Below are 24,337 nucleotides of genomic sequence, written 5' to 3'. Positions count from 1 at the left end.
CTAGAGTCAGGGGTGTTATCCAGTCCCTCCACCTTAGTGAGGTCAAGGGGAACTGGGATGTGGAATCTTTGAACTATTCCTTATTCCATGTGGTATCAGCTAAGTCACTCAGCCTCTAGGACTACTGGTTTTCCTACTCCCAAAATGTAAACAAAAATAATACCTTTGGACCTATCTGATTTACATGAAATATTATATTTGAAACCTCTCTGCAAATAGATGCCCCATGAAAATATTAACGATATAGACATAATCATGACAGTATCACTTTGGTCAGAGAAGGAAATAATTCCAAGATTCTTCTGAGTTTTCCTTTCTAAGGAAAATTTAAAAATACATGTTTTGATGGCAAGTGAGCAGGTAGTGATTTACACTGTTGGAAAAATACCTCTGTGACTCTGTTTGGCACTGGAGGATGCTGAGAAATTAGAATTGCAGCTGCTAGGAGTTGGCATGTGACAATTTTATTTGTGACATATGTTGTGGCCTCTATAGTTTCTGTAAAAGTTGCTCATACGTCCTCAGTTCTGTCACTGGAATTTTAATTCTCCTGTGTCTAAAGAACCAAAATTTTCTAGTATTTCTGGCTTTCCTAAGAATAATGGAACTGAGAACATTGCAGCTTACGAATCTAGGTATTACGAATCACAAAGGTATTAGATGACTTCATGTGCTTATGTTTACAAAGTACTGGAGGTTTTTGTTTGTTTGTTTGTGGTACGCGGGCCTCTCACTGTTGCGGCCTCTCCCGTTGCGGAGCACAGGCTCCGGACGCGCAGGCTCAGTGGCCATGGCTCACGGGCCCAGCCGCTCCGCGGCACGTGGGATCTTCCCGGACCGGGGCACGAACCCGTGTTCCCTGCATCGGCAGGCAGACGCTCAACCACTGCGCCGCCACCAGGGAAGGAAGCCCAGTACCGGAGGTTTTGGTATAAAAAGTAAATACTTTGAGCTCAGTGTTTCATTATCCTTCTCTGCTTGCTGCTGCTGCTTCAGGGCATCACCGCACAAATAAACTAACTGCAGTTACATCTTTGTTTCAGGTTCTGATTGTGTTCAACTATTTTATCATCCCAAACTGCTACCTTTTCTTGTCTTAGCTGAATTCCAAATCATTTATCTATATGTGATTGTTCTTTTATTCAATAAGCATCTAACATCGCCTGCCATGTATGATGAATTCTTATGTACACTAATATATTCTTTTAAATAAACTATTTTCACAGAAAATTTCTATCTTTAATAAGGATTCATGAAATAATTGTTTAAAGCCAATTTCAATTGATTAAGTAATTCTTGCTTGGTTTTAGGGAGCCAGGGTCGCTAAAACCCAGGCAAGCCAGTTGAACTTGTGAGAGACTCAGATCCATGAGGCTCTGAGACTATAAAGACTGATCTGGAAAAACCACATGGGGCGTACAAGTCCAAGAGGCTAAGAAAGTGATTTTTATTATAGACTCGCTCATTCCACACACAGAGAAGTCAAAGTGTAGCACACAGTTTTGCTTTTGTATTTATTGTCTTTTTCTCTCTCTCTTCCCTTTATCTCCCTAGGTAAGTGCCATATTAAAAAATGCTAGCAATAATCAAATTCTGGTTCTGATGGGTAATAAATGCCATTTTCTACCGACTTACTCACATATTGAATAGTTACCTTTCATCCTGCCAGCTAAGGGCTTAGGAAAATAATGTAGTCAACAGAATAATGCTCATTTTAGATAAAGACATAAAAGGAAATCCACCAATTCCTGGACTGGATGGATTTTATAGTGTATTTATATATTCTCTGATATTTCTGCACAGATCCATAAAATGTGATCCTTTCACATTACCCACAAAATACTAGATATTTTCCAATGTTAACAAACATAGTAAAAGGAAATAAAGAGACTGACTTGAAATCCAATAAGTTTTCTTTTTATAAGCTTGAAATATAATCAAATCTAATATTGACTTTTATTTATTAAACATTTCTTTATAAAGTTTTCAAAAATAAATTTATCCATATATTTCATATATTTAAAAAATCTGGACTATTTTTTAAAGCAGAATAGGTTTTATGTCATCCTGAATTTATTAAATGCTTTTTTGGATGTATCACCATGGTAACATTGTGTTTTCTCATATGGAAACATTTCCTCTGAGCAAACAAATTATACCAAGTGCTTCCTTCCTAAGCAATGGAAAAATCCTCTCTATTGCCTTGTGAAATTCTGACAGAATTTAGAAACAAATACTATTTATCCATTTCCCATGTTTTAAGAGCGAGAATTTATGAGTGTGGAATAAAATTAACTGTTACTTTAAAAAATTATAACAGTTTGATACATACATTTCCACATATGACATATATTTATATACATTTTAATTAAATACACCTTAAAATATTTAACTTCTTAAATAGTAAGTCAAAGTCAGAAATCATGTAATTTCTCAAGTTTTAAATAAATAGGTATAGTAAGTTATTTGCTGTTACTTTTAATTGCAGCATTTTAATATACTATAAACATTTTATTTAAGTTAATGTCATATGTGGAATAACCAACATACTGTTATACACAAACTATTTTTAAAAAGTAGTTCTATATAAATAATTTTTAACGTGAAGTTATTGTTAAGAAGGGGGAAGGGAATGTACATATTTAAGCCCTTTAAATCTAGAACCTAGGAATATAATTTCATAGGTAATGGCTCTAATATGCAATACAAAGGAAAGATAAGATGTTGTGTGTCTTAGAAAATACTTACGACTATGCCTTTATTTTTTCAAATACAAATTAACTTCCCTTTGCCAGCATTTATACATGACGTTCATTCACTTCTTCATCAAATCTTTAGTGATTACTTCCTTTACATCAGGCACTATGCTACAAAAAAGAATAAAAGGTAAAAGAGATGAATAAATCTCACCTTACTGGATCTTTGATTCAAATGATACATTGGTAGGATAAATACCTTTAAATAAGAGGTAAATGGCAAACTATTTGGTATTTTCAAAATTTAATTTGTAATCAGAAATGAGTTTTCAAAACACAGTATTCTCTCTCTTTTTGTCTATCTCTGTTTCTATGCCTCTCTGTCTATTTCTCTCAGATCCATTTAAAAATTCCTATGGAAAAGTCTTTGGAGTCGTGCTTGGCTTAGGTTCAAGTTCCAGATGTGCCACTTATTACTTAAGGAAACGTAGGTAATAAATGAGTTTCCAAAATGCATCTTTCAGAGTGTGTTCTCAAAATGGCCGTAACATGTCCCATTCTCTAAGTGCTTCCACAATATCAGCTTTTTGCTCCCCATCAAGACATGGAGATTAATTCCTCTGTCACTGAAACCTGACCTGACCCAATGGCCAAATTAATTCCTCTGTCACTGAAACCTGACCTGACCCAATGGCTCAATTTTATCCAAGAAAATGTGGTGGAAGTGATGCAGCTCTGCCTGGTTGTCCTGAGATGGTAGCTGTGAAGAAATCTAGCTGTCATGTAAGAAATCCAAGTACCCTGAAACTGCCATGGTAGAGAGACTATGTTTCGGCTCTCTGGTTGACAGTCCCAAGTGAACTCAGTCTTCCATCCACCCCCAGAAATGCAAGTGTAGTTGTATTGCACTCTCCAAACAAACCTATCCATCATAATTGGAGCACCAATAAGTGACCTCAGTCAACAGTGCAAGGAGCCAAAAATCACCCAGCCTAGTCCCGTCCAAATTCTTGTTCCAGAGAACCAATGAGATATAATAAAATGGTTTTATTTTATGCTACTAAGTTTTGGGGGTAATATATTGTACAGAATTTGTAATTGGAACACTATTACTATTGCTATTGTGTGTTACTTACTGCAATATACCTAGAAACTAAATTTTCTAGGATGGAAAAACTATAAAGTTAGTTAAAGTTTAGTTAATTCCTTTGAGGGATATTACTCATTCATTGGAAGAATAGCAGACTAACTCTAATACCTAGACAACAATACTTCACGTCTTTTATCACATAGACATTCCTGTGAACTAAATATTGTATATGTCTTATGTGGAGAATAAGTTTCACAGTTTCACTGGCTCAGTAAAATATTTCAAAATATTTGTCCAGTTCTTAACATATATATCTCTGGGTGAGAGTTTCTTATACAGAGACAAAAATTGTGATGTTTGTTTATTTTTCCTTAAAAATCTTTTCTCTTTGACAACGTAAAGTCATCCATTCTTCTCATAATGAGAGGAAGCACTACTGTCTTTCCTCACGATTCTGAGCCACACAGTTTCTAGAATAAAATGGGGAAACAAAAAGGCAATCTTAAAACATATTCCCTAGTTAGTCAGTAATTGTTTCCTGTGCTCTGCAGGTTCCCCTGCAATCCCTGTGGGGCAAGATCACAGTAGGGGCTCCCACAAAGTGACCCACGATACTGGGGGGAGGCTGGGTGTCCCCCTTGCGCTCTCTTCTCCCACTGGAGGAGCTGGAGGCTCAGGGGAGACCCCTCTGCTAGGTGCTGAGCTGGCTGGGGGAGTGATGATGTGGTCAATGTGGAGCCAATTCTCTTACCCTTCTGCCCCCAGAGCGTAGTCTGTCTTGGTCTCCGTGGTGCAGGGAGGTGCTTCAGCCTCGCCCCTGAGGGTTCTAGGACTCTTTCAGTGGTATCTTGTTCTTGAATAGTTGTTAGTCGTTCTTTTTGTGAGGGAGAGACTAGTCAGGAGCGACCCATGCCGCCATCTTGGGGATGTTACTCTCTTGTTCCCTGGCCAAGGCACTTCTTTCCAAAGTACTTACAGTGAATTTTCACTTTAGTAAATATTATTTGTAACTAAAAGGAAAACATATCCGCATTGAAACTGAACTTGCAATAATCCCCTTTTAACCACTTACAATTTTTACATTTATGTTTAGTTTTTGTTTGCATTCTTACAAGGAAAACCAGATGATTAAATAAAAAATCAGGAGGAGCTTCAAGATGGCAGAAGAGTGAGATGCGGAGATCACCTTCCTCCCCACAGATACATCAGAAATATATCTACACGTGGAACTTCTCCTATAGAACACCCACCGAGCGCTGGCAGAAGACCCCAGACCTCCCCAAAGGCAAGAAACTCCCCACGTACCTGGGTAGGAAAAAGAAAAAAGAATAAACAGAGACAAAGAATAGGGACGGGGACCCGCCCTAGTGGGAGGGAGCCGTGGGAGGAAAGGTTCCCACACACTAGGAGCCCCTTCACAGGCGGAGACTGTGGGTGGCGGAGGGGGGAAGCTTCGGAGCCACGGAGGAGAGCGCAGCCACAGGGTTGTGGAGGGCAAAGCGGAGAGATTCCTGCAGAGGATCGGTACCGACCAGCACTCACCAGCCCGAGAGGCTTGTCTGCTCACCTGCCGGGGCGGGCGAGGGCCAGGAGCTGAGGCTCGGGCTTCGGAGGTCGGATCCCAGGGAGAGAACTGGGGTTGGTTGTGTGAACACAGCCTAAAGGGGGCTAGTGCGCCACGGCTAGCCGGGAGGGAGTCCGGGACAAAGTCTGGACCTGCCTAAGAGGCAAGAGACCATTGTTTCTGGTGCTCGAGGAGAGGGGATTAAGAACGCCACTTAAAGGAGCTCCAGAGACGGCGCGAGCCACGGCTATCAGCGCGGACCCCAGAGACGGGCATGAGACGCTAAGGCTGCTGCTGCGGCCACCAAGAAGCCTGTGTGCGAGCGCAGGTCACTCTCCACACCTCCACACCTCCCCTCCCGGGAGCCTGTGCGGCCGCCACTGCTGGGGTCCCGGGATCCAGGGACAGCTTCCCCGGGAGAACACACGGCGCACCTCAGGCTGCTGCAACGTCACGCCGGCCTCAGCCGCCGCGGGCTCACCCCGCGTCCGCACCCCTCCCTCCCCGCGGCCTGAGGGAGCCAGAGCCCCCTAATCAGCTGCTCCTTTAACCCCGTCCTGTCTGAGACAAGAACAGACGCCCTCAGGCGACCTACATGCAGAGGCGGGGCCACATCCAAAGCTGAACCCCAGGAGCTGTGCGAACAAAGAAGAGAAGGGGAAATCTCTCCCTGCAGCCTCAGGAGCAGCGGATTAAATCTCCACAATCAACCTGATGTACCCTGCCTCTGTGAAATACCTGAATAGACAACGAATCATCCCAAATTGAGGAGGTGGACTTTGAGAGCAATTTTATATATATATATATTTCCCTTTTACTCTTTTTATGAGTGTGTATGTGTATGCTTCTGTGTGTGATTTTGTCTGTATAGCTTTGCTTTCACCATTTGTCCTAGGGTTCTGTCTGTCAGGTTTTTTTGTTTGTTTTAGCATAGTTTTTAGCACTTGTTATCATTGGTGGATTTGTTTTTTGGTTTGGTTGCTCTCTTCTTTATTTCTTTTTTTATTACTTTTTAAAAATTATTTTTTAAAAATTATTTTTTATTTTAATAACTTTATTTTATTTTATCTTTTTCTTTCTTTCTTTTTTTTCTCCCTTTTATTCTGAGCCATATGGAGGACAGGCTGTTGGTGATCTGGCCAGGCATCAAGGCTGTGCCACTGAGGTGACAGAGCCAAGGTCAGGACACTGGTCCACAAGAGACCTCCCAGCTCCACATAATATCAAATGGTGAAAGTCTCCCAGAGATCTCGATCTCAACACCAAGACCCAGCTCCACTCAATGACCAGCAAGCTACAGTGCTGGATGCCCTATGTCAAACAACTAGCAAGACAGGAACACAACCCTATCCATTAGCACAAAGGCTGCCTAAAATCATAATAAGGCCACAGACACCCCAAAACACAGCACCAGATGAGGACCTGCCCACCAGAAAGACAAGATCCAGCCTCATCCACCAGAACATAGGTACCAGTCCCCTCCACCAGGAACCCTCCACAACCCACTGAACCAACCTTACCCACTGGGGACAGACACCAAAAACAACGGGAACTACAAACCTGCAGCCTGTGAAAAGGAGACCCCCAAAATATTAAAAGCCACAACGGAAAAACAACAAGTAACACAGAAGGGAATCCCCATAAGGTTAACAGCTGATCATTCAGCAGAAACTCTGCAAGCCAGAAGGGAGTGGCAGGACATATTTAAAGTGATGAAGGAGAAAAACCTACAACCAAGATTACTCTACCCAGCAGGGATCTCATTCAGATTCAATGGAGAAATTAAAACCTTTACAGACAAGCAAAAGCTAAGAGAATTCAGCACCGCCAAACAACCTTTACAACGAATGCTAAAGGAACTTCTCTAGGCAGGAAACACAAGAGAAGGAAAAGACCTACAATAACAAACCCAAAACAATTAAGAAAATGGTAATAGGAACATACATATTGATAACTACCTTAAATGTAAATGGATTGACTGCTTCAACCAAAAGACACAGGCTTGCTGAATGGATACAAAAACAAGACCCATATATATGCTGTCTGCAAGAGACCTACTTCAGACCTAGAGACACATACAGACTGAATGTGAGAGAATGGAAAAAGCTATTCCATGCAAATGTAAATCAAAAGAAAGCTGGAGTAGCAATTCTCATATCAGACAAAATAGAATATAAAATAAAGACAAGTTGGCCCACCCTCACCACTGTTATTCAACATAGTTTTGAAAGTTTTAGCCACAGCAATCTGAGAAGAAAAGGAAATAAAAAGAATCCAAATTGGAAAAGACATAAAGCTGTCACTGTTTGCAGATGACATGATACTATACATAGAGAATCCTAAAGATGCTACCATAAAACTACTAGAGCTAATCAATGAATTTGCTAAAGTAGCAGGATACAAAATTAATGCACAGAAATCTCTGGCATTCCTGTACACTAATGATAAAAATCTGAAATAGAAATTAAAGAAACACTCCCATTTACCATTGCAACAAAAATAATAAAATATCTAGGGATAAACCTACCTAAGGAGACAAAAGACCTGTATGCAGGAAATTATAAGACACTGATGAAAGAAATTAAAGATGATACAATAGATGGAGAGATATACCATGTTCTTGGATTGGAAGAATCAACATTGTGAAAATGACTATACTACCCAAAGCAATCTACAGATTCAATGCAATCCCTATCAAACTACCACTGGCATTTTTCACAGAACGAGAACAAAAAATTTCACAATTTGTATGGAAACACAAAAGACCCCGAATAGCCAAAGCAATCTTGAGAACGAAAAATGGAGCTGGAGGAATCAGGCTCCCTGAATTCATACTATACTACAAAGCTACATTAATCAAGACAGTATGGTACTGGCACAGAAACAGAAATATAGATCAATGGAACAGGGTAGAAAGCCCAGAGATAAACCCACGCACATATGGTCACCTTATCTTTGATAACGGAGGCAAGAATATACAGTGGAGAAAATACAGCCTCTTCAATAAGTGGTTCTGGGAAAACTAGACAGCTACATGTAAAAGAATGAAATTAAAACATTCCCTAACACCATACAGAAAAATAAACTCAAAATGGATTAAAGATGTAAATGTAAGGCCAGACACCATCAAACTCTTAGAGGAAAACATAGGCAGAGCACTCTATGACATAAATCACAGCAAGATCCTTTATGACCCACCTACTAGAGAAATGGAAATAAAATCAAAAATAAACAAATGGGACCTAATGAAAGTTAAAAGCTTTTTCACAGCAAAGGAAACCATAAATAAGACCAAAAGACAACTCTCAGAATGAGAGAAAATATTTGCAAATGTAGCAACTGACAAATGATTTTAATTTTTAAATTTTCAAATTTTAATCTTCAAAATTTACTAGTAGCTCATGCAGCTCAATATCACAAAAACAAACAACCCAATCCAAAGATGGGCAGAAGACCTAAATAGACATTCCTCCAAAGAAGATATACAGATTGCTAACAAACACATGAAAGGATGCTCAACATCACTAATATTTAGAGAAATGCAAATCAAAACTACAATGAGGTATCACCTCACACCAGTCAGAATGGCCATCATCAAAAATCTACAAACAGTAAATGCTGGAGAGGGTGTGGAGAAAAGGGAACCCTCTTGCACTGTTGGTGGGAATGTAAATGGATGCAGCCACTATGGAGAACAGTATGGAGGTTCCTCAAAAAACTACAGATAGAACTACCATATGACCCAGCAGTCCGACTACTGGGCATATACCCTGAGAAAACCATAATTCAAAAAGAGTCATGTACCAAAATGTTCATTGCAACTCTATTTACAATAGCCAGGACATGGAAGCAACCTAAGTGTCCATCAACAGATGAATGGATAAAGAAGATGTGGCACATATATACAATGGAATATTATTCAACCATAAAAAAATGAAATTAAGTTATTTGTAGTGAGGTGGATGGACCTAGAGTCTGCCATACAGAGTGAAGTAAGTCAGAAAGAGAAAAACAATAAAGACACAGACCTATTAGAGAATGGACTTGAGGATACGGGGAGAGGGAAGGGTAAGCTGGGACAAAGTGAGAGAGTGGCATGGACTTATATACACTACCAAATGTAAAGTAGATAGCTAGTGGGAAGCAGCCGCATAACACAGGGAGATCAGCTCGGTGCTTTGTGACCACCTAGAGGGGTGGGATAGGGAGCGTGGGAGGGAGGGAGACACAAGAGGGAACAATCACCATTAGAGCACTGTGGTAATAATTGCTTCAGGGAAGATCCTCAAATGGATGCTGAAATAAATCAGTGGGCAAACTTCAAGGAGAGAAAGAATATTTACGTTACCTCACAGTATCTCCCCAAGATACTTGTAGATTTTTGTAAAACAAAAATTTAAATATAAAACAATTTCATATTTGTGATATTTCATTAAGCTCAATTAAAGAGTTCTAGTTTTTCATACAATAACATTAAAAGTCGTTATGGGTCATAAAAACTTTAAGAAAGCATACATAAAGCATATGTAAACAATGTTTTCACACAAAAAACTGTGATTAAAATCAATATCCCCATTATGACTACATAGCTATCTCAGTTATATTAAAAAGGTAAAGTGTTATTGTCTAGTGCTGCTTTGCAAGGACTAGTGGGCAGACTCTTTTCTTTTTCAGAACTTCAAATAGCACAAAGAATATATACTGAGTAACTTAAAGAAAAAAAGATTTGCTTATGTAAACAGCGTGAAGGCTCGGTATGAGAACCTAGTGAATAGCAGCTTGTCAGCATTTGAAGGCAGTGTTTAGTGTTGATTGGGTTATTTATAGATTCTAAAGTCCATTTATATGCTATGAAAAGTACAGGTGTGGAGTGGCAGAATTCGTAAGGTGCCATTAAGGACCAAGCAAAAGAAAATGATAAGCTTGTGATTCATCCATGTGGATGTAATTGGTGATGGGAAGGATGAGCTGGAGATGAGAAAATAAACAGAAGCATCAACATCGTGTTGAGAAATGATCCTGCAATGTGCCAACAGAATAGGAGGCTAAGTAGTGGCAGAGCTTCTGCTATTCCACAGTCTGTAGGATCAGCCACGTCCAAAGTGAGAGCACATCAAGTGAGAGCACAGCCAAGTCACAGAGTTCTTCACTGCGGCTTTCTATGGTCAAGGTTATTATTATTATTTTTTAACTAAAGAATCCCTCTTCAACAGACATTCTTCTTCTTTCTTTTTTTTTTTTTTTTTTTTCTTTGACTTGGGAATAAGAGACTAAAGAAAATCAGCGTTCAGGAATTGCTCTCTCACTGTAAGCCTTAGCACCTGGTTTAGAGCAAAGTACACTAACATTTACTGACGTCAGAGTCAACATTCATTAAAACGTCAAGAACTGAAGGGACGACAGTAAATCCAGTTGGATAAAGTGGAAATAAACTGGCCTCTTAATGAATAATATAAAGGATCCAAAATCAGATTAGAAATATAAGGAGTTAAAAACTCACTGAGAAATAATCAGTACTAGAATGATTTGTTTCTCTTGTGTGCCTGTGTTGGGATGACTAAGGCAGCCAAACTTTGGCTACAAAATTAGAAATTTATCTCTTTACCAGTTCTGTAATTCACTAAGGTGAAAGACTCCTCAAAGAATCCATTAGATATTGTCTAACTTAGTGACTTCTTTTTTGACATATTTTCCTCTAAATTTCAGCTAGAAAGATGAATGTTCCCTCTTTTAGATATTATAAGGCAATAGATTTTATAATATTTCTTTCTGGTATTTGACTATCATTTGTGACATGTTTGCTTAAGGATATAGTTAAGGTTTAAAATATTTTTAGAGAAAGAGTTGCAGTATGACTGAATTTCCTAATGTGACTGGTTAATTTTATGTATCAACTTAACTGAGCTAACGGCTGCTCAGAGAGCTGGTAAAATATTATTTCTGAGTGCGTCTGTGAGGGTGCTTCTGGAAAAGATTTTCATTTGCATCCATGACTGATCTTGAAGCTGAATCCGGACTCTGTACCCCGACACTTAATTAAACCTCGGAGACAGAGTTTTGGGTGAAGTAGAAAAGAATAGCTTTATTGCTTTGCCTGGCAAATGGGGACAGCGGGCTAATGCCCTCAGAACTGTGTGTCCATACCTGGAGTGGGTAGTGGGGAGTTTTACAGCCATGGTTCTTCGAAGAGGGCGTGATCAGCTCATGGACCTTCTTCTGATTGGTTGGTGGTGAGGTAAGTAGGAGTCAGAATCATCAACCTTCTGGTTCCTACCGGTCTGGGGTCTACATGGTTGTGGGCAGCACACTTCTCCCACCTAGTGGGGTTTTCAGTATCTGAAAAACAGCTCAAAGATATTGTAATGTGTATCCCTTGAGGGGGAACCAGGACGCCGCCCCAAGGCTGCACTATTGTTTCTTGACTGCTCCTCCCCTGTCTCTGCATTCCGTCCCTTCCCTAATTAGCATCTGTTTGAACCTGCCCCTTGGAACTCAGGGAAGGTCCTGGAGGCTGAATGAAGCCTATTTTCTGTAATCAAGAAATAGGGGACCCAGAAAGGCTTTTGTGCCCAGGAGCCCCACAGGGTCCTGCTCGGTATCAATATGGGTGAGCATTATCCAATCTATTGAGGGCCCAGATTGAACAAAAAGACAGAGGAGGGGTTAATTCTCTCTCTTCCTGAGCTGGGACATTCATCCTCTCCCACCCTTGAAGGGCCATTGGACTTGGAGACTTACACTTGCCGAGCTCCTGGTTAACCAGCTTGCAGACAGCATTTGTGGCATATCTCAGCCTCCGAAGTTGTACGAGTCAATCCCCGTAATAAATCTCCGCTGATATATATCTATATATACACGATTGGTCTGTTTCTCTGGAGAGCCCTGACTAACACACCTCACTTTTTGTAACTCCTTCTTACTCGCCTTTGGAAATATGGATACTAATGGACACAATAACTGTTAATGTGAACTTCTGGATTTTTAGATGAGAGAAAAACCTTTCTTTAGAAATACTTTGTAACTCACCAGTAAGTGTAGGGAGTATAAAACCAAGTTTTATGTGACTACTGTGATAAAACTAGTTTATATACCAAACCAGGAGACAGAGAAAATTGAAGACAGTGGAAAGAGGAGGAAGAGTGTCTAAAGTGGCATCTGCTGGAGAGAAAGCAAATACTTCAGTTTCTAAGAATCCCAAATTCAGGAAAGAGGAAAGACCATATTATTATATGGTAGCTATTTTACTTCTCTGATTTTAGTATTTCTTGGAAGATGGTCTAAAAACTAAGTGGAAAGTAGATAGATCTAAAAGTTGTGGTCCTTTGGCCATCATATTTTGGGAATATATTTATAGTAGAATAGAACGCAAACTTAAAAAAATAGAATTGTTCAATTTTGCAAATCAATAAGGACTAGAATGCTAAGTAAGGGATTGTTGGTGGGTATATTTTATCAATAAATTTAAAGAAAATCCTTATTTAAATTTCTCCTCGTAGTGCTCATGATCTTGGATTTGCCAGTGATAAATACAAATAATTATTATTTCAGTGCTTTTGGCCATCTATATAACCAAACCTAAAAAATGACATAGAAAATCATACTTACTGTCAAGATTGCTAAGAATGAATTGGTTCAAAAGCAGATAACTTTGTTTGAGCTATAGGGCAACAAACAACTTAGGTAAGAAATAAATAACCTGCACGTGTATTTTAAGAGACTTAAAAATTTGGGTAAATTCAAGAATACTATAATTTAAACCCTTACAATTCATCAGTTTTTTTGGTCACACTAATTTGTTTTTTAAAGTAAAATATACTAGCAAGCTTGATGACATGTATCCCTTCAGAATAAATTTTCATTCCCCACTTTTTTCTGAAATCGTGACTGAGGTTTTCACCGAAAGAATCTTTGCAAAATGCCTCTTAATTTGCAGCATATTATTATTTTAAAAATGCAACAGAATGTTTGGTTGCTACATGTCCAAAATAAAACCTTTTAAATCATTTTCATTTATTAAAATGACATTCTACCATTCTAGGAAGAGGGGCTAGGCATACATTTCCCTATCTCTTCCATTTTGTACAATTAAAACCCTTGCATAGTTTATATAAAATAAGCATGTGAATACTCTGAAGCACTGGTCTCCAAGTTTATGGCACCAGGGTCTGGTTTCATGGAAGACAATTTTTCCCCGGATGGGGGGAGTGATAATGGTTCAGCGGTAATGCGAGTGATGGATGGGGAGTGGCAGTTGAAGCTGATAAATGGAATATTTATAAATGGAATATTTCCTGCCCTAGCAATAAACAAAGGATGTCACAGTCACCAATGATTGCAGCCCTCCGACGTGAGCTCCTGAGCCCTGAGGAAATGCAGGGCTGAAAAGAATACCGGCCATCTAGCAGCCATCAGACTACAGCCACTCCCTTCGGTGAGAGCTGAGGAAACTCAGGAATGGGGGTGGGGGGGTGGGGGGGGGAGATGATACAGGCCCCAGATAGCTGAGGTGCATATCAAAGGAATGATTTCAGTGAGCCCAGGCTCTAGCATCTTCCCATACATAGAAAAGCACTGCATTCCTTAACGTGAGATATCTGGTTCTCTTGATTTAACAATAACCTTTTGACGTTCCCAATTACCTATTGCAAAACTCCTATCTATCCTGGCTGCTCGTCTCACCTCCTCGGAGCAGCTTCTCAGAGCTATCTGAAACGCTGTCTCCCGGGGCTGCAGTCCTCATTTTGCCCCAAATAAAACTTAACTTGCAACTCTCACATCGTGTGTATATTTTTTTTAAGTCAATAAAGTTTTGGTCGCTGGCCCCCTGCTCACCTCCTGCTGTGCGGCCCAGTTCCTAACAGGCCATGGACTGGTATTGGTCCACAGCCTGGGGGTTGGGGACCCCTGCTCTGAAGGACAGAGAGAAGAAGGTAGACCGGCCAGATGCACTCAAAATTATTGCAGATAAATAAAAATGGAATTCTAGAAAATGTTCAGGTAACTCAAAAGAAAGCAAGAAGAAAGATAACAGAGAAATGAAGAAGGGGGAAAAAAAGAAAACAAAAAGCAAAATGGCAGATGTAAGCCTTGACACATCAATAATTATATTGAATTAAGTGGTCAATATAAACCAATAAAAGACAGAGATTTCAGAGTGAACTAAAAACCATGACCCATGTACATGCTGACTAAAAGAAAGTAACTTTAACTGTAACAGTATAGGCAGGTTGAAAGCAAAAGGGTGGAAAAAAGATATATCTTACAAATTTTAATCAAAAGAGAGAAGGAATGACTATATTAATATCACATAAATTAGACTTCAGAGGAAAGAAAATTATGAGATAGAGAAAGATATTATATATGGTAAAAGAGTCAGTCTACCAAAAATATGTGGTAGTCCTAAATATGTATGTACCAAACAATAAACTGCAGAAAACAATGGAACTGAAAGAAGAAATATACAAATCCATAATTATAGGTAGGGACTGAAATACCCCTCTCTCAGTAACCGATAGAACAATTCGACAGAAAATCTGTAAGGATACAGAGGAACTCAACAATATCATTGAACCACCAGGGTTTAACTGACATCTTATAAAATACACCATTCAACAGTGGAATACAATTTTTTTCCAGATGCCCATGAATACAGGCAAAAATTTCTTAGTAAAATAATAGCAAATAGATTTAAATAATGTATAAAAATAATTATACATTAAGACCAAGCAGAGTTCATTCCAGGCATGCAAAGCTGGCTCAATATTAGAAAATCAATCCGTATAATCCACCATGTTAACAGGCTAAATAATAGAAGTCATATAATCATATCAATCAACATAGAAAAAGCATCAGACAAAATTCTACACATTTTCTTGATAAAAATTCTCAGAAAAATAGGAATAGCAGAGAACTTCCTTAACTTGATAAAGAACATCTATGAACTCTTATAGACAGCACAGTGTTTAACGGGAAATATTGAGTGCTTTCCCCTTAAATATCCAGAGCAAGGCAAGGATATCTGTTCTTACTACTCTGAGTCAACATAGATCTCATGTTTAGGCAAAGAGTTCTTTTTTTTTTTTTTTTTTTTTTTTCTGTACACGGGCCTCTCACCGCTGCGGCCTCTCCCGTTGCGGAGCACAGGCTCCGGACGCGCAGGCTCAGAGGCCGTGGCTCACGGGCCCAGCCGCTCCGCGGCACGTGGGATCTTCCCGGACCGGGGCACGAACCCGTGTCCCCTGCATCGGCAGGCGGACTCCCAACCACTGCGCCACCAGGGAAGCCCCTAGACAAAGAGTTCTTTGACTCGACACCCAAAGCATAGCTATAAAAAACCCATATGTCCTTTACTGTGTGAATAACTATACAATAACAAACGGTGGTACTTTCATACTATGGAGTTCTAGTTAGCAGTGAAAGGACTACTGTTTTAACTCAATAACATGGATAAATTTCTGGAGCATTATGCTGAATTTAAAAAAAGCCCAATTCCAAAGGATTATGTACTGTATGATTCCATTGAAATAACATTCTTGAAATCACAAAATTGTGGAAGTGAAGAACATATCTGTGGTTACCATGGAATAAGGAGGGGATGGAGACAGGAAGGAAATGGACATAAAAGGGCAACATGAGGGATCTTCGTGGTGATTGAAATGTTCTGTATCTTGACCGTATCGATGTCAATACCCTGGTTGTGATGTTGTATTACAGTTTTGCCAGATCTTTGAGGGATACTGGGAAAATGGTACATGAGGTTGTTCTGTACTATTTTCCTACATGCATGTAAATCTACAATTATTTTAAATTTAATGAAAAAAATGACATGCTACCTGCTCTGTCAAATTGATCTGTGTCCTAAAGGTTTTCATATTATTATTATTATTTTATTCTACTTTTGCTAGAAAGACATGTATTGAGAAGCATAAATAAGCTTTGTTTTTCACATACAAAGTTTTTTTTTATGGCAAAATTTTGAAAAAACTGCTAAATACATTTTATAAAACTAGAACCCCAAACTATATAATTGTGAAATATGTAGAATTGAAGTGATATTTGACATTTTTCTTCAAAAATTTCAACTAAAAATGCAAAAAATAAAAAACCAAAATTGTGGTAAAATCTTGAGAATTATCAAGTCAGCCTTATAAGTGTATAGGAGTTCATTATACAATTCTTTCTGCTTTGAGCACTTATGAGAATTTTCACACAAAAAATGGCAAATAGTAAAATGTGGAGGATTTAGCTCACTTCAAATTCCTGGGAATTATGTAAGTTATGCATCTATGTATAAGTTATGATGCTGAATGTCAAAGTCATTTTTGTGCTACATGTCTCAAAAGATGTTTGGATGTTGCATGGGTATGACAGTCATAACAATGGTTGTTTATATTTTTGGAATTTAATGGATAAGGAGAGAAATGAAGAGCTCAAGATATATGTTTCTCTCTTTTACGGTTTCAGTTCCTTAAAATTTAAGTTTATAAATAAAAGTTTAAGTAGGTATATATTAAAACTCATGATGTTTTAATTACTATTATGTTTTGATAGTATATTAATAACATTAAATTCATGTCTTAATTACTGGTATTGCCATGTAAGCAGCAAAGGATGTTTTAGAAATAGCACTGCCTGTTATTTCCCCTTCTAAATATTCATTTCATTCCTGCATTCCCCTGATTTCCTGCTGATTTACACAGCTGCCAGCCAAGGATTTTCAATGCCATATGAACGTTGAAATATGTTAAACTATTCAATCTGTTCTTTAATTTAATTAGATGAAATTCTAACTACAATAGAACGATGAGTTTAATTTTTTCCCTTCTGGCATCTAAAAGAGACTCTTGTCTTGGGACTCTGCAAACAGAACTCACTGGCATTCTGCTTTGTGATTACTATGTACTTTGGGGACAAGCTGGCCTCTCTGTGAAAGTGCACGTTTGATCAGCTGACTAGAGTAAGATTTCTTATTAGTAGCAGTTATGTGTTATCTGGAATCTGAGCTCTGGGTAACTATTGCAGCTCATTGACCTTGCATCCAAACACTTCTTCCTGTACCTCATCTCAACACTTCAATAATCACATCACACCCACAATTATAGTTTCAACCATCCCACTCTCAGACCACTAATCTTTGGCTTTCTAACTCATGGACTAAGTCACCTTAACCCCACATTTAAACAAGTTATCATCCATCAGGATCATCAATCTATTTACCCTCTTACTTTTCATTGTCTTTCACCCCTTCAGACAGAGGGTTTCTTTGCTGTCTAGGCAGTTCAGATTTCATGAATCATGACTAAACTTAGCTCATTTCCCTCTCTCCAACCTGTTTGAATCACTTTGAAGCTCCTACATTAATTGAACGGAGCTCTTTGTATAGCTGCTGCTCTAATGCTGGACCCAATGAAGAAAATATACCCACACTGAATGGACTCACATTGAATTATGATCACAAATCTTAGCTCTTAGCCTTCTGTAGTGATTTGAAACTTCCCCAATTTACTCCCCAACTTGACAGAACATTATTTTATAAATTCCCTCTACTCAATTCTCTGACATTCCTTTTCCTGCCTCTACTCTCAAGTTATAACCTCTCCCAATCAACAAAATTCAGAAATATTTTTTGATGCTAGCACTGTTCTAAACTCCTAGAACACACAGGTGAACAAACGAGACACATTCCTTCTTCATAGATCTAATGTCTAAGAAATATAACAAACAATAAGCGTGTTAAGTTTAACAGTAACGTAAAGGTATTGTCAGAGAGGGGGAAATTTCCCCCTCTACCCCTCTTGAGTTCTTGTGGCTGGACTAGTAATAAAGTTGACACAAGACAGATTAAGAGGAGAAAAAGAAACAAATTTTAATTCATGCACATGGAGGTCTCATAGAAATGGGACCTAAGAAGTGGTCAAAGCAGGTAGCTTTTATACATATATATATAATTTTTTTTTTTTTTTTTTGCGGTACGCGGGCCTCTCACTGTCGTGGCCTCTCCCGTCGCGGAGCACAGGCTCCGGACGCGCAGGCTCAGCGGCCATGGCTCACGGGCCCAGCCGCTCCGCGGCATGTGGGATCTTCCTGGACCGGGGCACGAACCCGTGTCCCCTGCATTGGCAGGCGGACTCTCAACCACTGCGCCACCAGGGAAGCCCCTGTACAGTCTCATTTATGTGAAATGTTCAGATAGACAAATATAAAGAGAGGTAGCAGATTAATTATTGTCTGGGGCTAGGGGTATTGAGGACAAATGCGAAATAACTGCTGATGTGTTTCAGGGTTTCTTTTGAGGGTAATTAAAATATTCTACAATTGATGTGAATGTACTAAAACCCAGTAAGTTGTACACTTGAAATGTGTAAATTGTATGGTATGTGAATTATATCACAATAAAGCTGTTAAAATTATTTGGGGAAGGTAATGTTAAATCTTTTATGCTTGTTTTATATAAAATTTAAGGAAAAAGATTTTCTTAAGACAAAGGAGAAAATAGTATAAATTTCTAAACTGAAAACCGCCAAGAATTTAAAATGTATGCTACAAATGTAAAATATGATCAGTACAGTCACTGTGGCAATATCTTCACCCTGCATAATTTAATTTTCAAATATTTATACATTCATTAAAATGCAGGAGAGTTGAATCAATATGTGGAAACACTTTAAACTCTTTAGAGAATTTCTATCTTATAAATCGTCCACAATATTCAGTCTCAAGTAACTGTTTCAGAAAATAATCTTTGAAAAGTGCTTCTGTTATGATAATTTCTAGTAGAAAGTAAATTTCCATTCCATTGAGTTTTTGATGTTTATGTAATTAAAATACAACCGATTGCTCTGAGAAACTATTACATTTCTGAGGTTTGAGGAACAATAAGAAATGTAACATTCTCAATGCACTCATGTTTTTAAATGAGTACCAAGTGAAAATACATTAATATTTTTAGCTGGAAATGTGTTAATTACTCACTGGTGTTGTAGTGTCAAAAAGAAGAATTTGACTCTTAACCGAAAGGAATTCACATTTGAAAGATAATTTCCGCTGAAATTGAAACGTTAAATAGAAATAAGTACACTGTGAAGTCAAATGACAGGCAGTCATTTACGGAGTCACTGCCAGATTCAGGACTTGATTCCTGGACCTGAATGGCTATTGCCGAAGGTTTCAGGATTGTCATCGAGTCCAATTCTCTCCACCCCAGAGTGTTTGCCCTCAGACTCAGAGAGAAGGAATGACGGAGGAAAACCACTGGAGGCTTTAGCTCTTCTCTGGGAATCTGGGTGTGTGTTCAACATTTAAAGAAATGTTGGTGAGCCCTGTACCAGGCATTGTGCAGAATGCTGGCAGTATAAAGCAGTCCTGACTTCTAGCAGCTCTTAGACTATTTCAAAGAGAGACCAGAGCAGTATCGGGACCAAATCAGGTGGGTCCTTGTAAGCTCCCATAAGGATTTTCTCTGAAGGAAATGAGCCATTGCAGCATTGTCAGCAGAGAAGGAATATTATCTGTCTTTCACATGCACGGAGGCCGGGCTGCTCAACTGAGAACACACTGTAGAGAAGCAGGGATAGGGCAAGGGGGCTGTTACAGTTATCGAAGTGAGAAATGGTGTGGTTTTGGCCAAAGGGTTAGCTAGAGAGGTGGCTTGCAGAGATACGGATTTCTATACCCTGTATCATGATATATCTACAGTCTGATCTATTTAGGTTCTGGATACAAAGGGAGATGGGAAGGCCACTGTCAAGCAGTGAAGAGGGTTGGGGAGTCATTCCATTCCTGCAGTTCAGTTTCAGAATACAGGGCCAGGAAGCCAACCGAGAGACAGCAAGCACAGGCGGCATGGCTAAAGTGTGCTGGGGTGCAAATAACAACTTCCAGACGTCCAGAGGCTCCAAGAAGAGGAGACAGGGTAATGAAGGCAGTGACGGGCCAAGAAATGGTAGGGTCTCCTGACATCTAGTTTCCATGGGAACATTTAGTTTTCAATTCACCAGTCTGGGAAACAAGAGTGCTCGTGGGTCATAAAGACTAAGACCGGTTGATGACACGTCTTAGGAATAATGCGTAACTACAACCCCCCTCCGGCCCCAGCGCTCTCCCAACACACACAGCGTTCTTTCCAGGAACCACAGGAAACCAGGTCGACAGAGACCACCATTCCAAGGAGCTTGCTGTGTCACCGAAGTATAGAATAACAGATTTATTATTTTTCTGCTTGCTAACTATTCCTTAGGCTATTGCATTTTTAATGAAGAATCTCAAAACCTTACAGTTTGAAATCACATCTGCAGGTACTCAATAGTCCAGGAAATCAGGTTATATTGTCCAGTCATTTATACAGTCAGCACTTTTGAGCAGGCATAATGTATGCCTGACATTGTGCTGTGGGTCAAGAATGAAAGGAATAATCACAAAACTCAGACCCTGCTCTTGAGGAGTGCAGAGGTAAACTATGAAGACACATTAAATGGCATATATTCAATGTGGAAAATAAGTCTCCCCAGTCTATGTCTGGGCAAAATTCATCCTTGGTTTGGTATTTGATATATAAGATTATAGCGTGCAGTAGGAGAGGAGGGTGGCCAAAAAAATCATTTGAAACAAATAATTTTTGAAATAAAGTAATCATGGAAGGGAAGTATCAATGCCTAAATGAAGGGATGGCAAATGTTTTCCCCCTGAACTTCGAAAAATACTTCATAAATGAAGGAAGGATTTGGAAAAAGAATCTAAGAAATTAAAAGAGGGAAAAGACTTAGGACAATTAACTTTTTGTTTTAAAGATCACCTAAATTTAGCTCTCTCAGCCACAGATTTTAGGCGTCACAGCTAGTATCTTGAACCAAAAGACACAGAGGCCTGAACAACTATGCCCAATTATTCCAGGGACATTTGTCCTGAAAGTACATTGTTCATACCTGCCTCTGGAGAGTGTGGTAGGAAGAAAAATGGCCTCCCAAAGATATACACGTTCTCATCCATGGAACCAGTGAATATGTTACGCTACATGGCAAGAGCTAATAAACTTGCTGATGGAATTAATGTTGCTAATCAGCTGACCTTAAAACAAAGTATCCTGAATTATCCAGGTGGGCCTAACGTAATCACAAGTGTCCCTGAAAGATGGAAGGAGGGAAGCAGAAGAATGGGTAAGAATAATGCAATGTGCTGGCCATGAAGGTGAACAGCTTCTAGAAGCTGCTTTTCCCCAAGACCCTCCAGAAGGAATGCGGCCCTGCTTACACGTTGATTTTAGCTCAGGGAGAGCCATTTTGGACTTCTCCAGAACTGTTAGAGAATAAACTTGCATTGTTTTAAGCTGCGAAACTGTGGTAATTTATTACAGCAGTGATAGGAAATTAACACAGATAGCACGTGAAACTGTTATATACCTCCACTTCTGCTCCCTTCACCCCACCCTGAATGAATAGTTATTTCTGATCAAAACTTATCCCCAGCTTTGTATCTCCAGTATCCAGCATGGTGCCTGGTACACAGTAGACACTTGGAAAATATTTGTTGAATCAATAAATGAATGAGAGACTATTCCATCTTTACCTTTAGTTGTTCATTTCAAGTTTATGCTTTGCTACTATATACTTTTTTTATGACCTCATACTTTGGAATTGACAGTGATTCCATGGACAGACAAAACAGAGCAGCTAATTTGGAGGCTTCATAATGGTAATCAGATATTTAAGTGGATATCCGTTAGCAGTTCACTTCCCTGCTGCCTTGCTTTTCTTATGCTTACATTTGAGGACAAAGTTCAGCTCTTGTAAATCACTCCAGTTGCCATTTTAAATGACCCTAACAGAATGAATGGTCCTGGAACATAAGCCTTGAGTATACAGTCTGAAACAAAAGCCTGTGCAAACCTGCAGAAAGCCTGAGCAGAAAACCTGAGAGGCTCTAATTTGGAGTTATAAATCTCGACATTTTCTTTTTCCTTTCTCCACCAAACTGTTCAGCTCCAACTTAACGGTTTTCAGTTATTACTATTTATAATTGTATATCTGCAGGGGCCCCTCCATCCTACAGTCACATTGAAACACCTTGTCTCACAGGTAAATGGGGCTGTGAAAATCGATGTTGCATTCATTTTAGCTGCTTTTCATCTAAAATTATTCATCCACTGAAAAAACTCTGTTTACTAATCACTGACATGGAATTATTCATAATAAAAATAATTCTGAGTACTTTGAACATTTAACACCTTATTCAAAGCATTTCACACACTTAAGAAAAATATTTTTCATTAGAAAATAGAGAAAAACCTCACAAAAAGAATCTCATAATCCCACTACATTATTTTGTTATCTAAGGAACCACTTTTTAAGTTTGGAGCTCATCCTTTCTGACTTTCTTTCCATTTCAAGATTTTAGCCAATTATCTTCAAAGTGTGCCTCAAGGTTGGCATGTAATTTGAAATTACTGCACTGAAAACACTTCAAGGAGGGAAGTCACAACTGAAAGGGGAAATGTTAGATTAATGTTAAGAAAAACCAAAGTGGCCTTCGGCAGCTAGGACCTTGCCAGGTCCTGTCAGCCACGCTTTGGTATTATGAGGAGCCCGGCAGCCCTTAGCTGGTCCCTGGTGTTCTCCTGTTAAATGTCAACAATTTTCAGAACACCAACATCAGAGGAGGCCACTCTGTGACCAAGTTGGATCAAGACAAAAATAAGACCACTCTGTAATTATGTATGAACACTTAAGAAAAAATTTTTCCAAGGTACAAAAATTCCTCCATCTTCTCTAATATTACTAAATATAGCTTCTTTACTAGAATGAGTTTCTTCATTCTAGTCTGTCCTCATTCAAGATAAGATTTATTGAGATACTCAGTTAAAGAATTATCTCTGCTTTCTGACGATGCCTGATACAGAGTGAAGCCTTGCTGCCTTAAATCCTCCATAAAGCCACCTAACCAAAGCCCAGATCCTGCACTGAGTAAGTCCTTCTTAATACCCTGTTACTGTGATGTCTTGCATTTCGCCCGTAACTGTGTATTTTCTGTCATTGCTATTAGCAGTCAACCCAATTCACTCGACTACACGTGTGTTTCTGGTGGCCTTTGGTCAGAGAGCACTGACATTTCAGAGAAGAATGTCAAATAGATCCTAAAACCTGTTTGTTCAAATTTTGTATGCTATTTATAGATACTGAAATTTCCTGAGAATTTACAGTGTTTAGCTTAATTCTAGGTGGTGAGGATTCTGCAGTGAAAGTGAAAAAGTTCTAGTTCTTATGGTCTTTATATAGTATTGGGTTTGACGGTCATGTTTTAAAGAAGTTAAATGTTTCCTCAAAATATGGAGGAAAATCCATTTGTATGTAACAAGTTTTTCTTCTGGATACTTGTGGGTAATTTTCTCCATGTAGCTCTGTTCTTAGGCTTTCTTAACTAAGAAATGTACATTAGGAAAAAAATTATCCTACAACATACACACGATTGTATAGAGAAGTTATAAGCCAGATGTGTTTTAAAGAAAGTAACTTATGGGTTCTGTATGACAATGCACTGATGTGCTTATTTTTATCTGTAGAACTGTGTCACTGCTTTTGCTGTTCAAAAAGAGATTTTCTTATAAATTCTCTAATGTTTTCATCATCTAAACATCTAAGTATCAAACATTGGTAAATATTGGTAATTTGGTCTTCAGTATCTGAACTCTGCAGCCTTTTAGATATGGATTGATTTTTTTAAAAGATATTTACTGTTCTCCAGTGTTGTCATTTTTATTGGCCTTTAACTTCTATAAGAGACTTCTTAGGAGTATAAAGTAGGCGTATTGCTTTACAGAGTGAATAGGGTTTAGCACCTTCATGTTAGCAATTTGTTCACTGTTTTTATCATTGATAAATGAAAAAAAGATTACCTAGAAGTACACTGGGTACTTTTCAATAGCATGGTGACAGTGGCATACTTCAATATATAATTTTATCTAAGGATAATATAGTGTTAAAAAATATGGAACAATAA

General features: G+C 38.8%; 1 long non-coding RNA gene across 2 annotated transcripts in view; it reads right to left on the bottom strand.

Moving 5' to 3' along the window:
* LOC136792820 (uncharacterized) overlaps positions 1 to 24,337 on the bottom strand; it is a 56,965-nt gene that overhangs the window by 4,749 nt on the left and 27,879 nt on the right. Inside the window, exons 3-5 of one of the 2 annotated variants that reach the window (XR_010837286.1) lie at positions 11,495 to 11,686; positions 4,538 to 4,796; positions 2,749 to 2,867 (exon numbers count right to left, since the gene is read on the bottom strand). This is a non-coding gene — a long non-coding RNA (uncharacterized lncRNA). The remainder of the gene's footprint in view (positions 1 to 2,748; positions 2,868 to 4,537; positions 4,797 to 11,494; positions 11,687 to 24,337) is intronic. The other variant, XR_010837285.1, reaches the window with a different exon arrangement.

The sequence above is a fragment of the Kogia breviceps genome, chromosome 16 (assembly GCF_026419965.1).
Source record: "Kogia breviceps isolate mKogBre1 chromosome 16, mKogBre1 haplotype 1, whole genome shotgun sequence".
Lineage (NCBI taxonomy): Eukaryota > Metazoa > Chordata > Mammalia > Artiodactyla > Physeteridae > Kogia > Kogia breviceps.
This window is presented reverse-complemented; position numbering and strand designations above follow the sequence as displayed.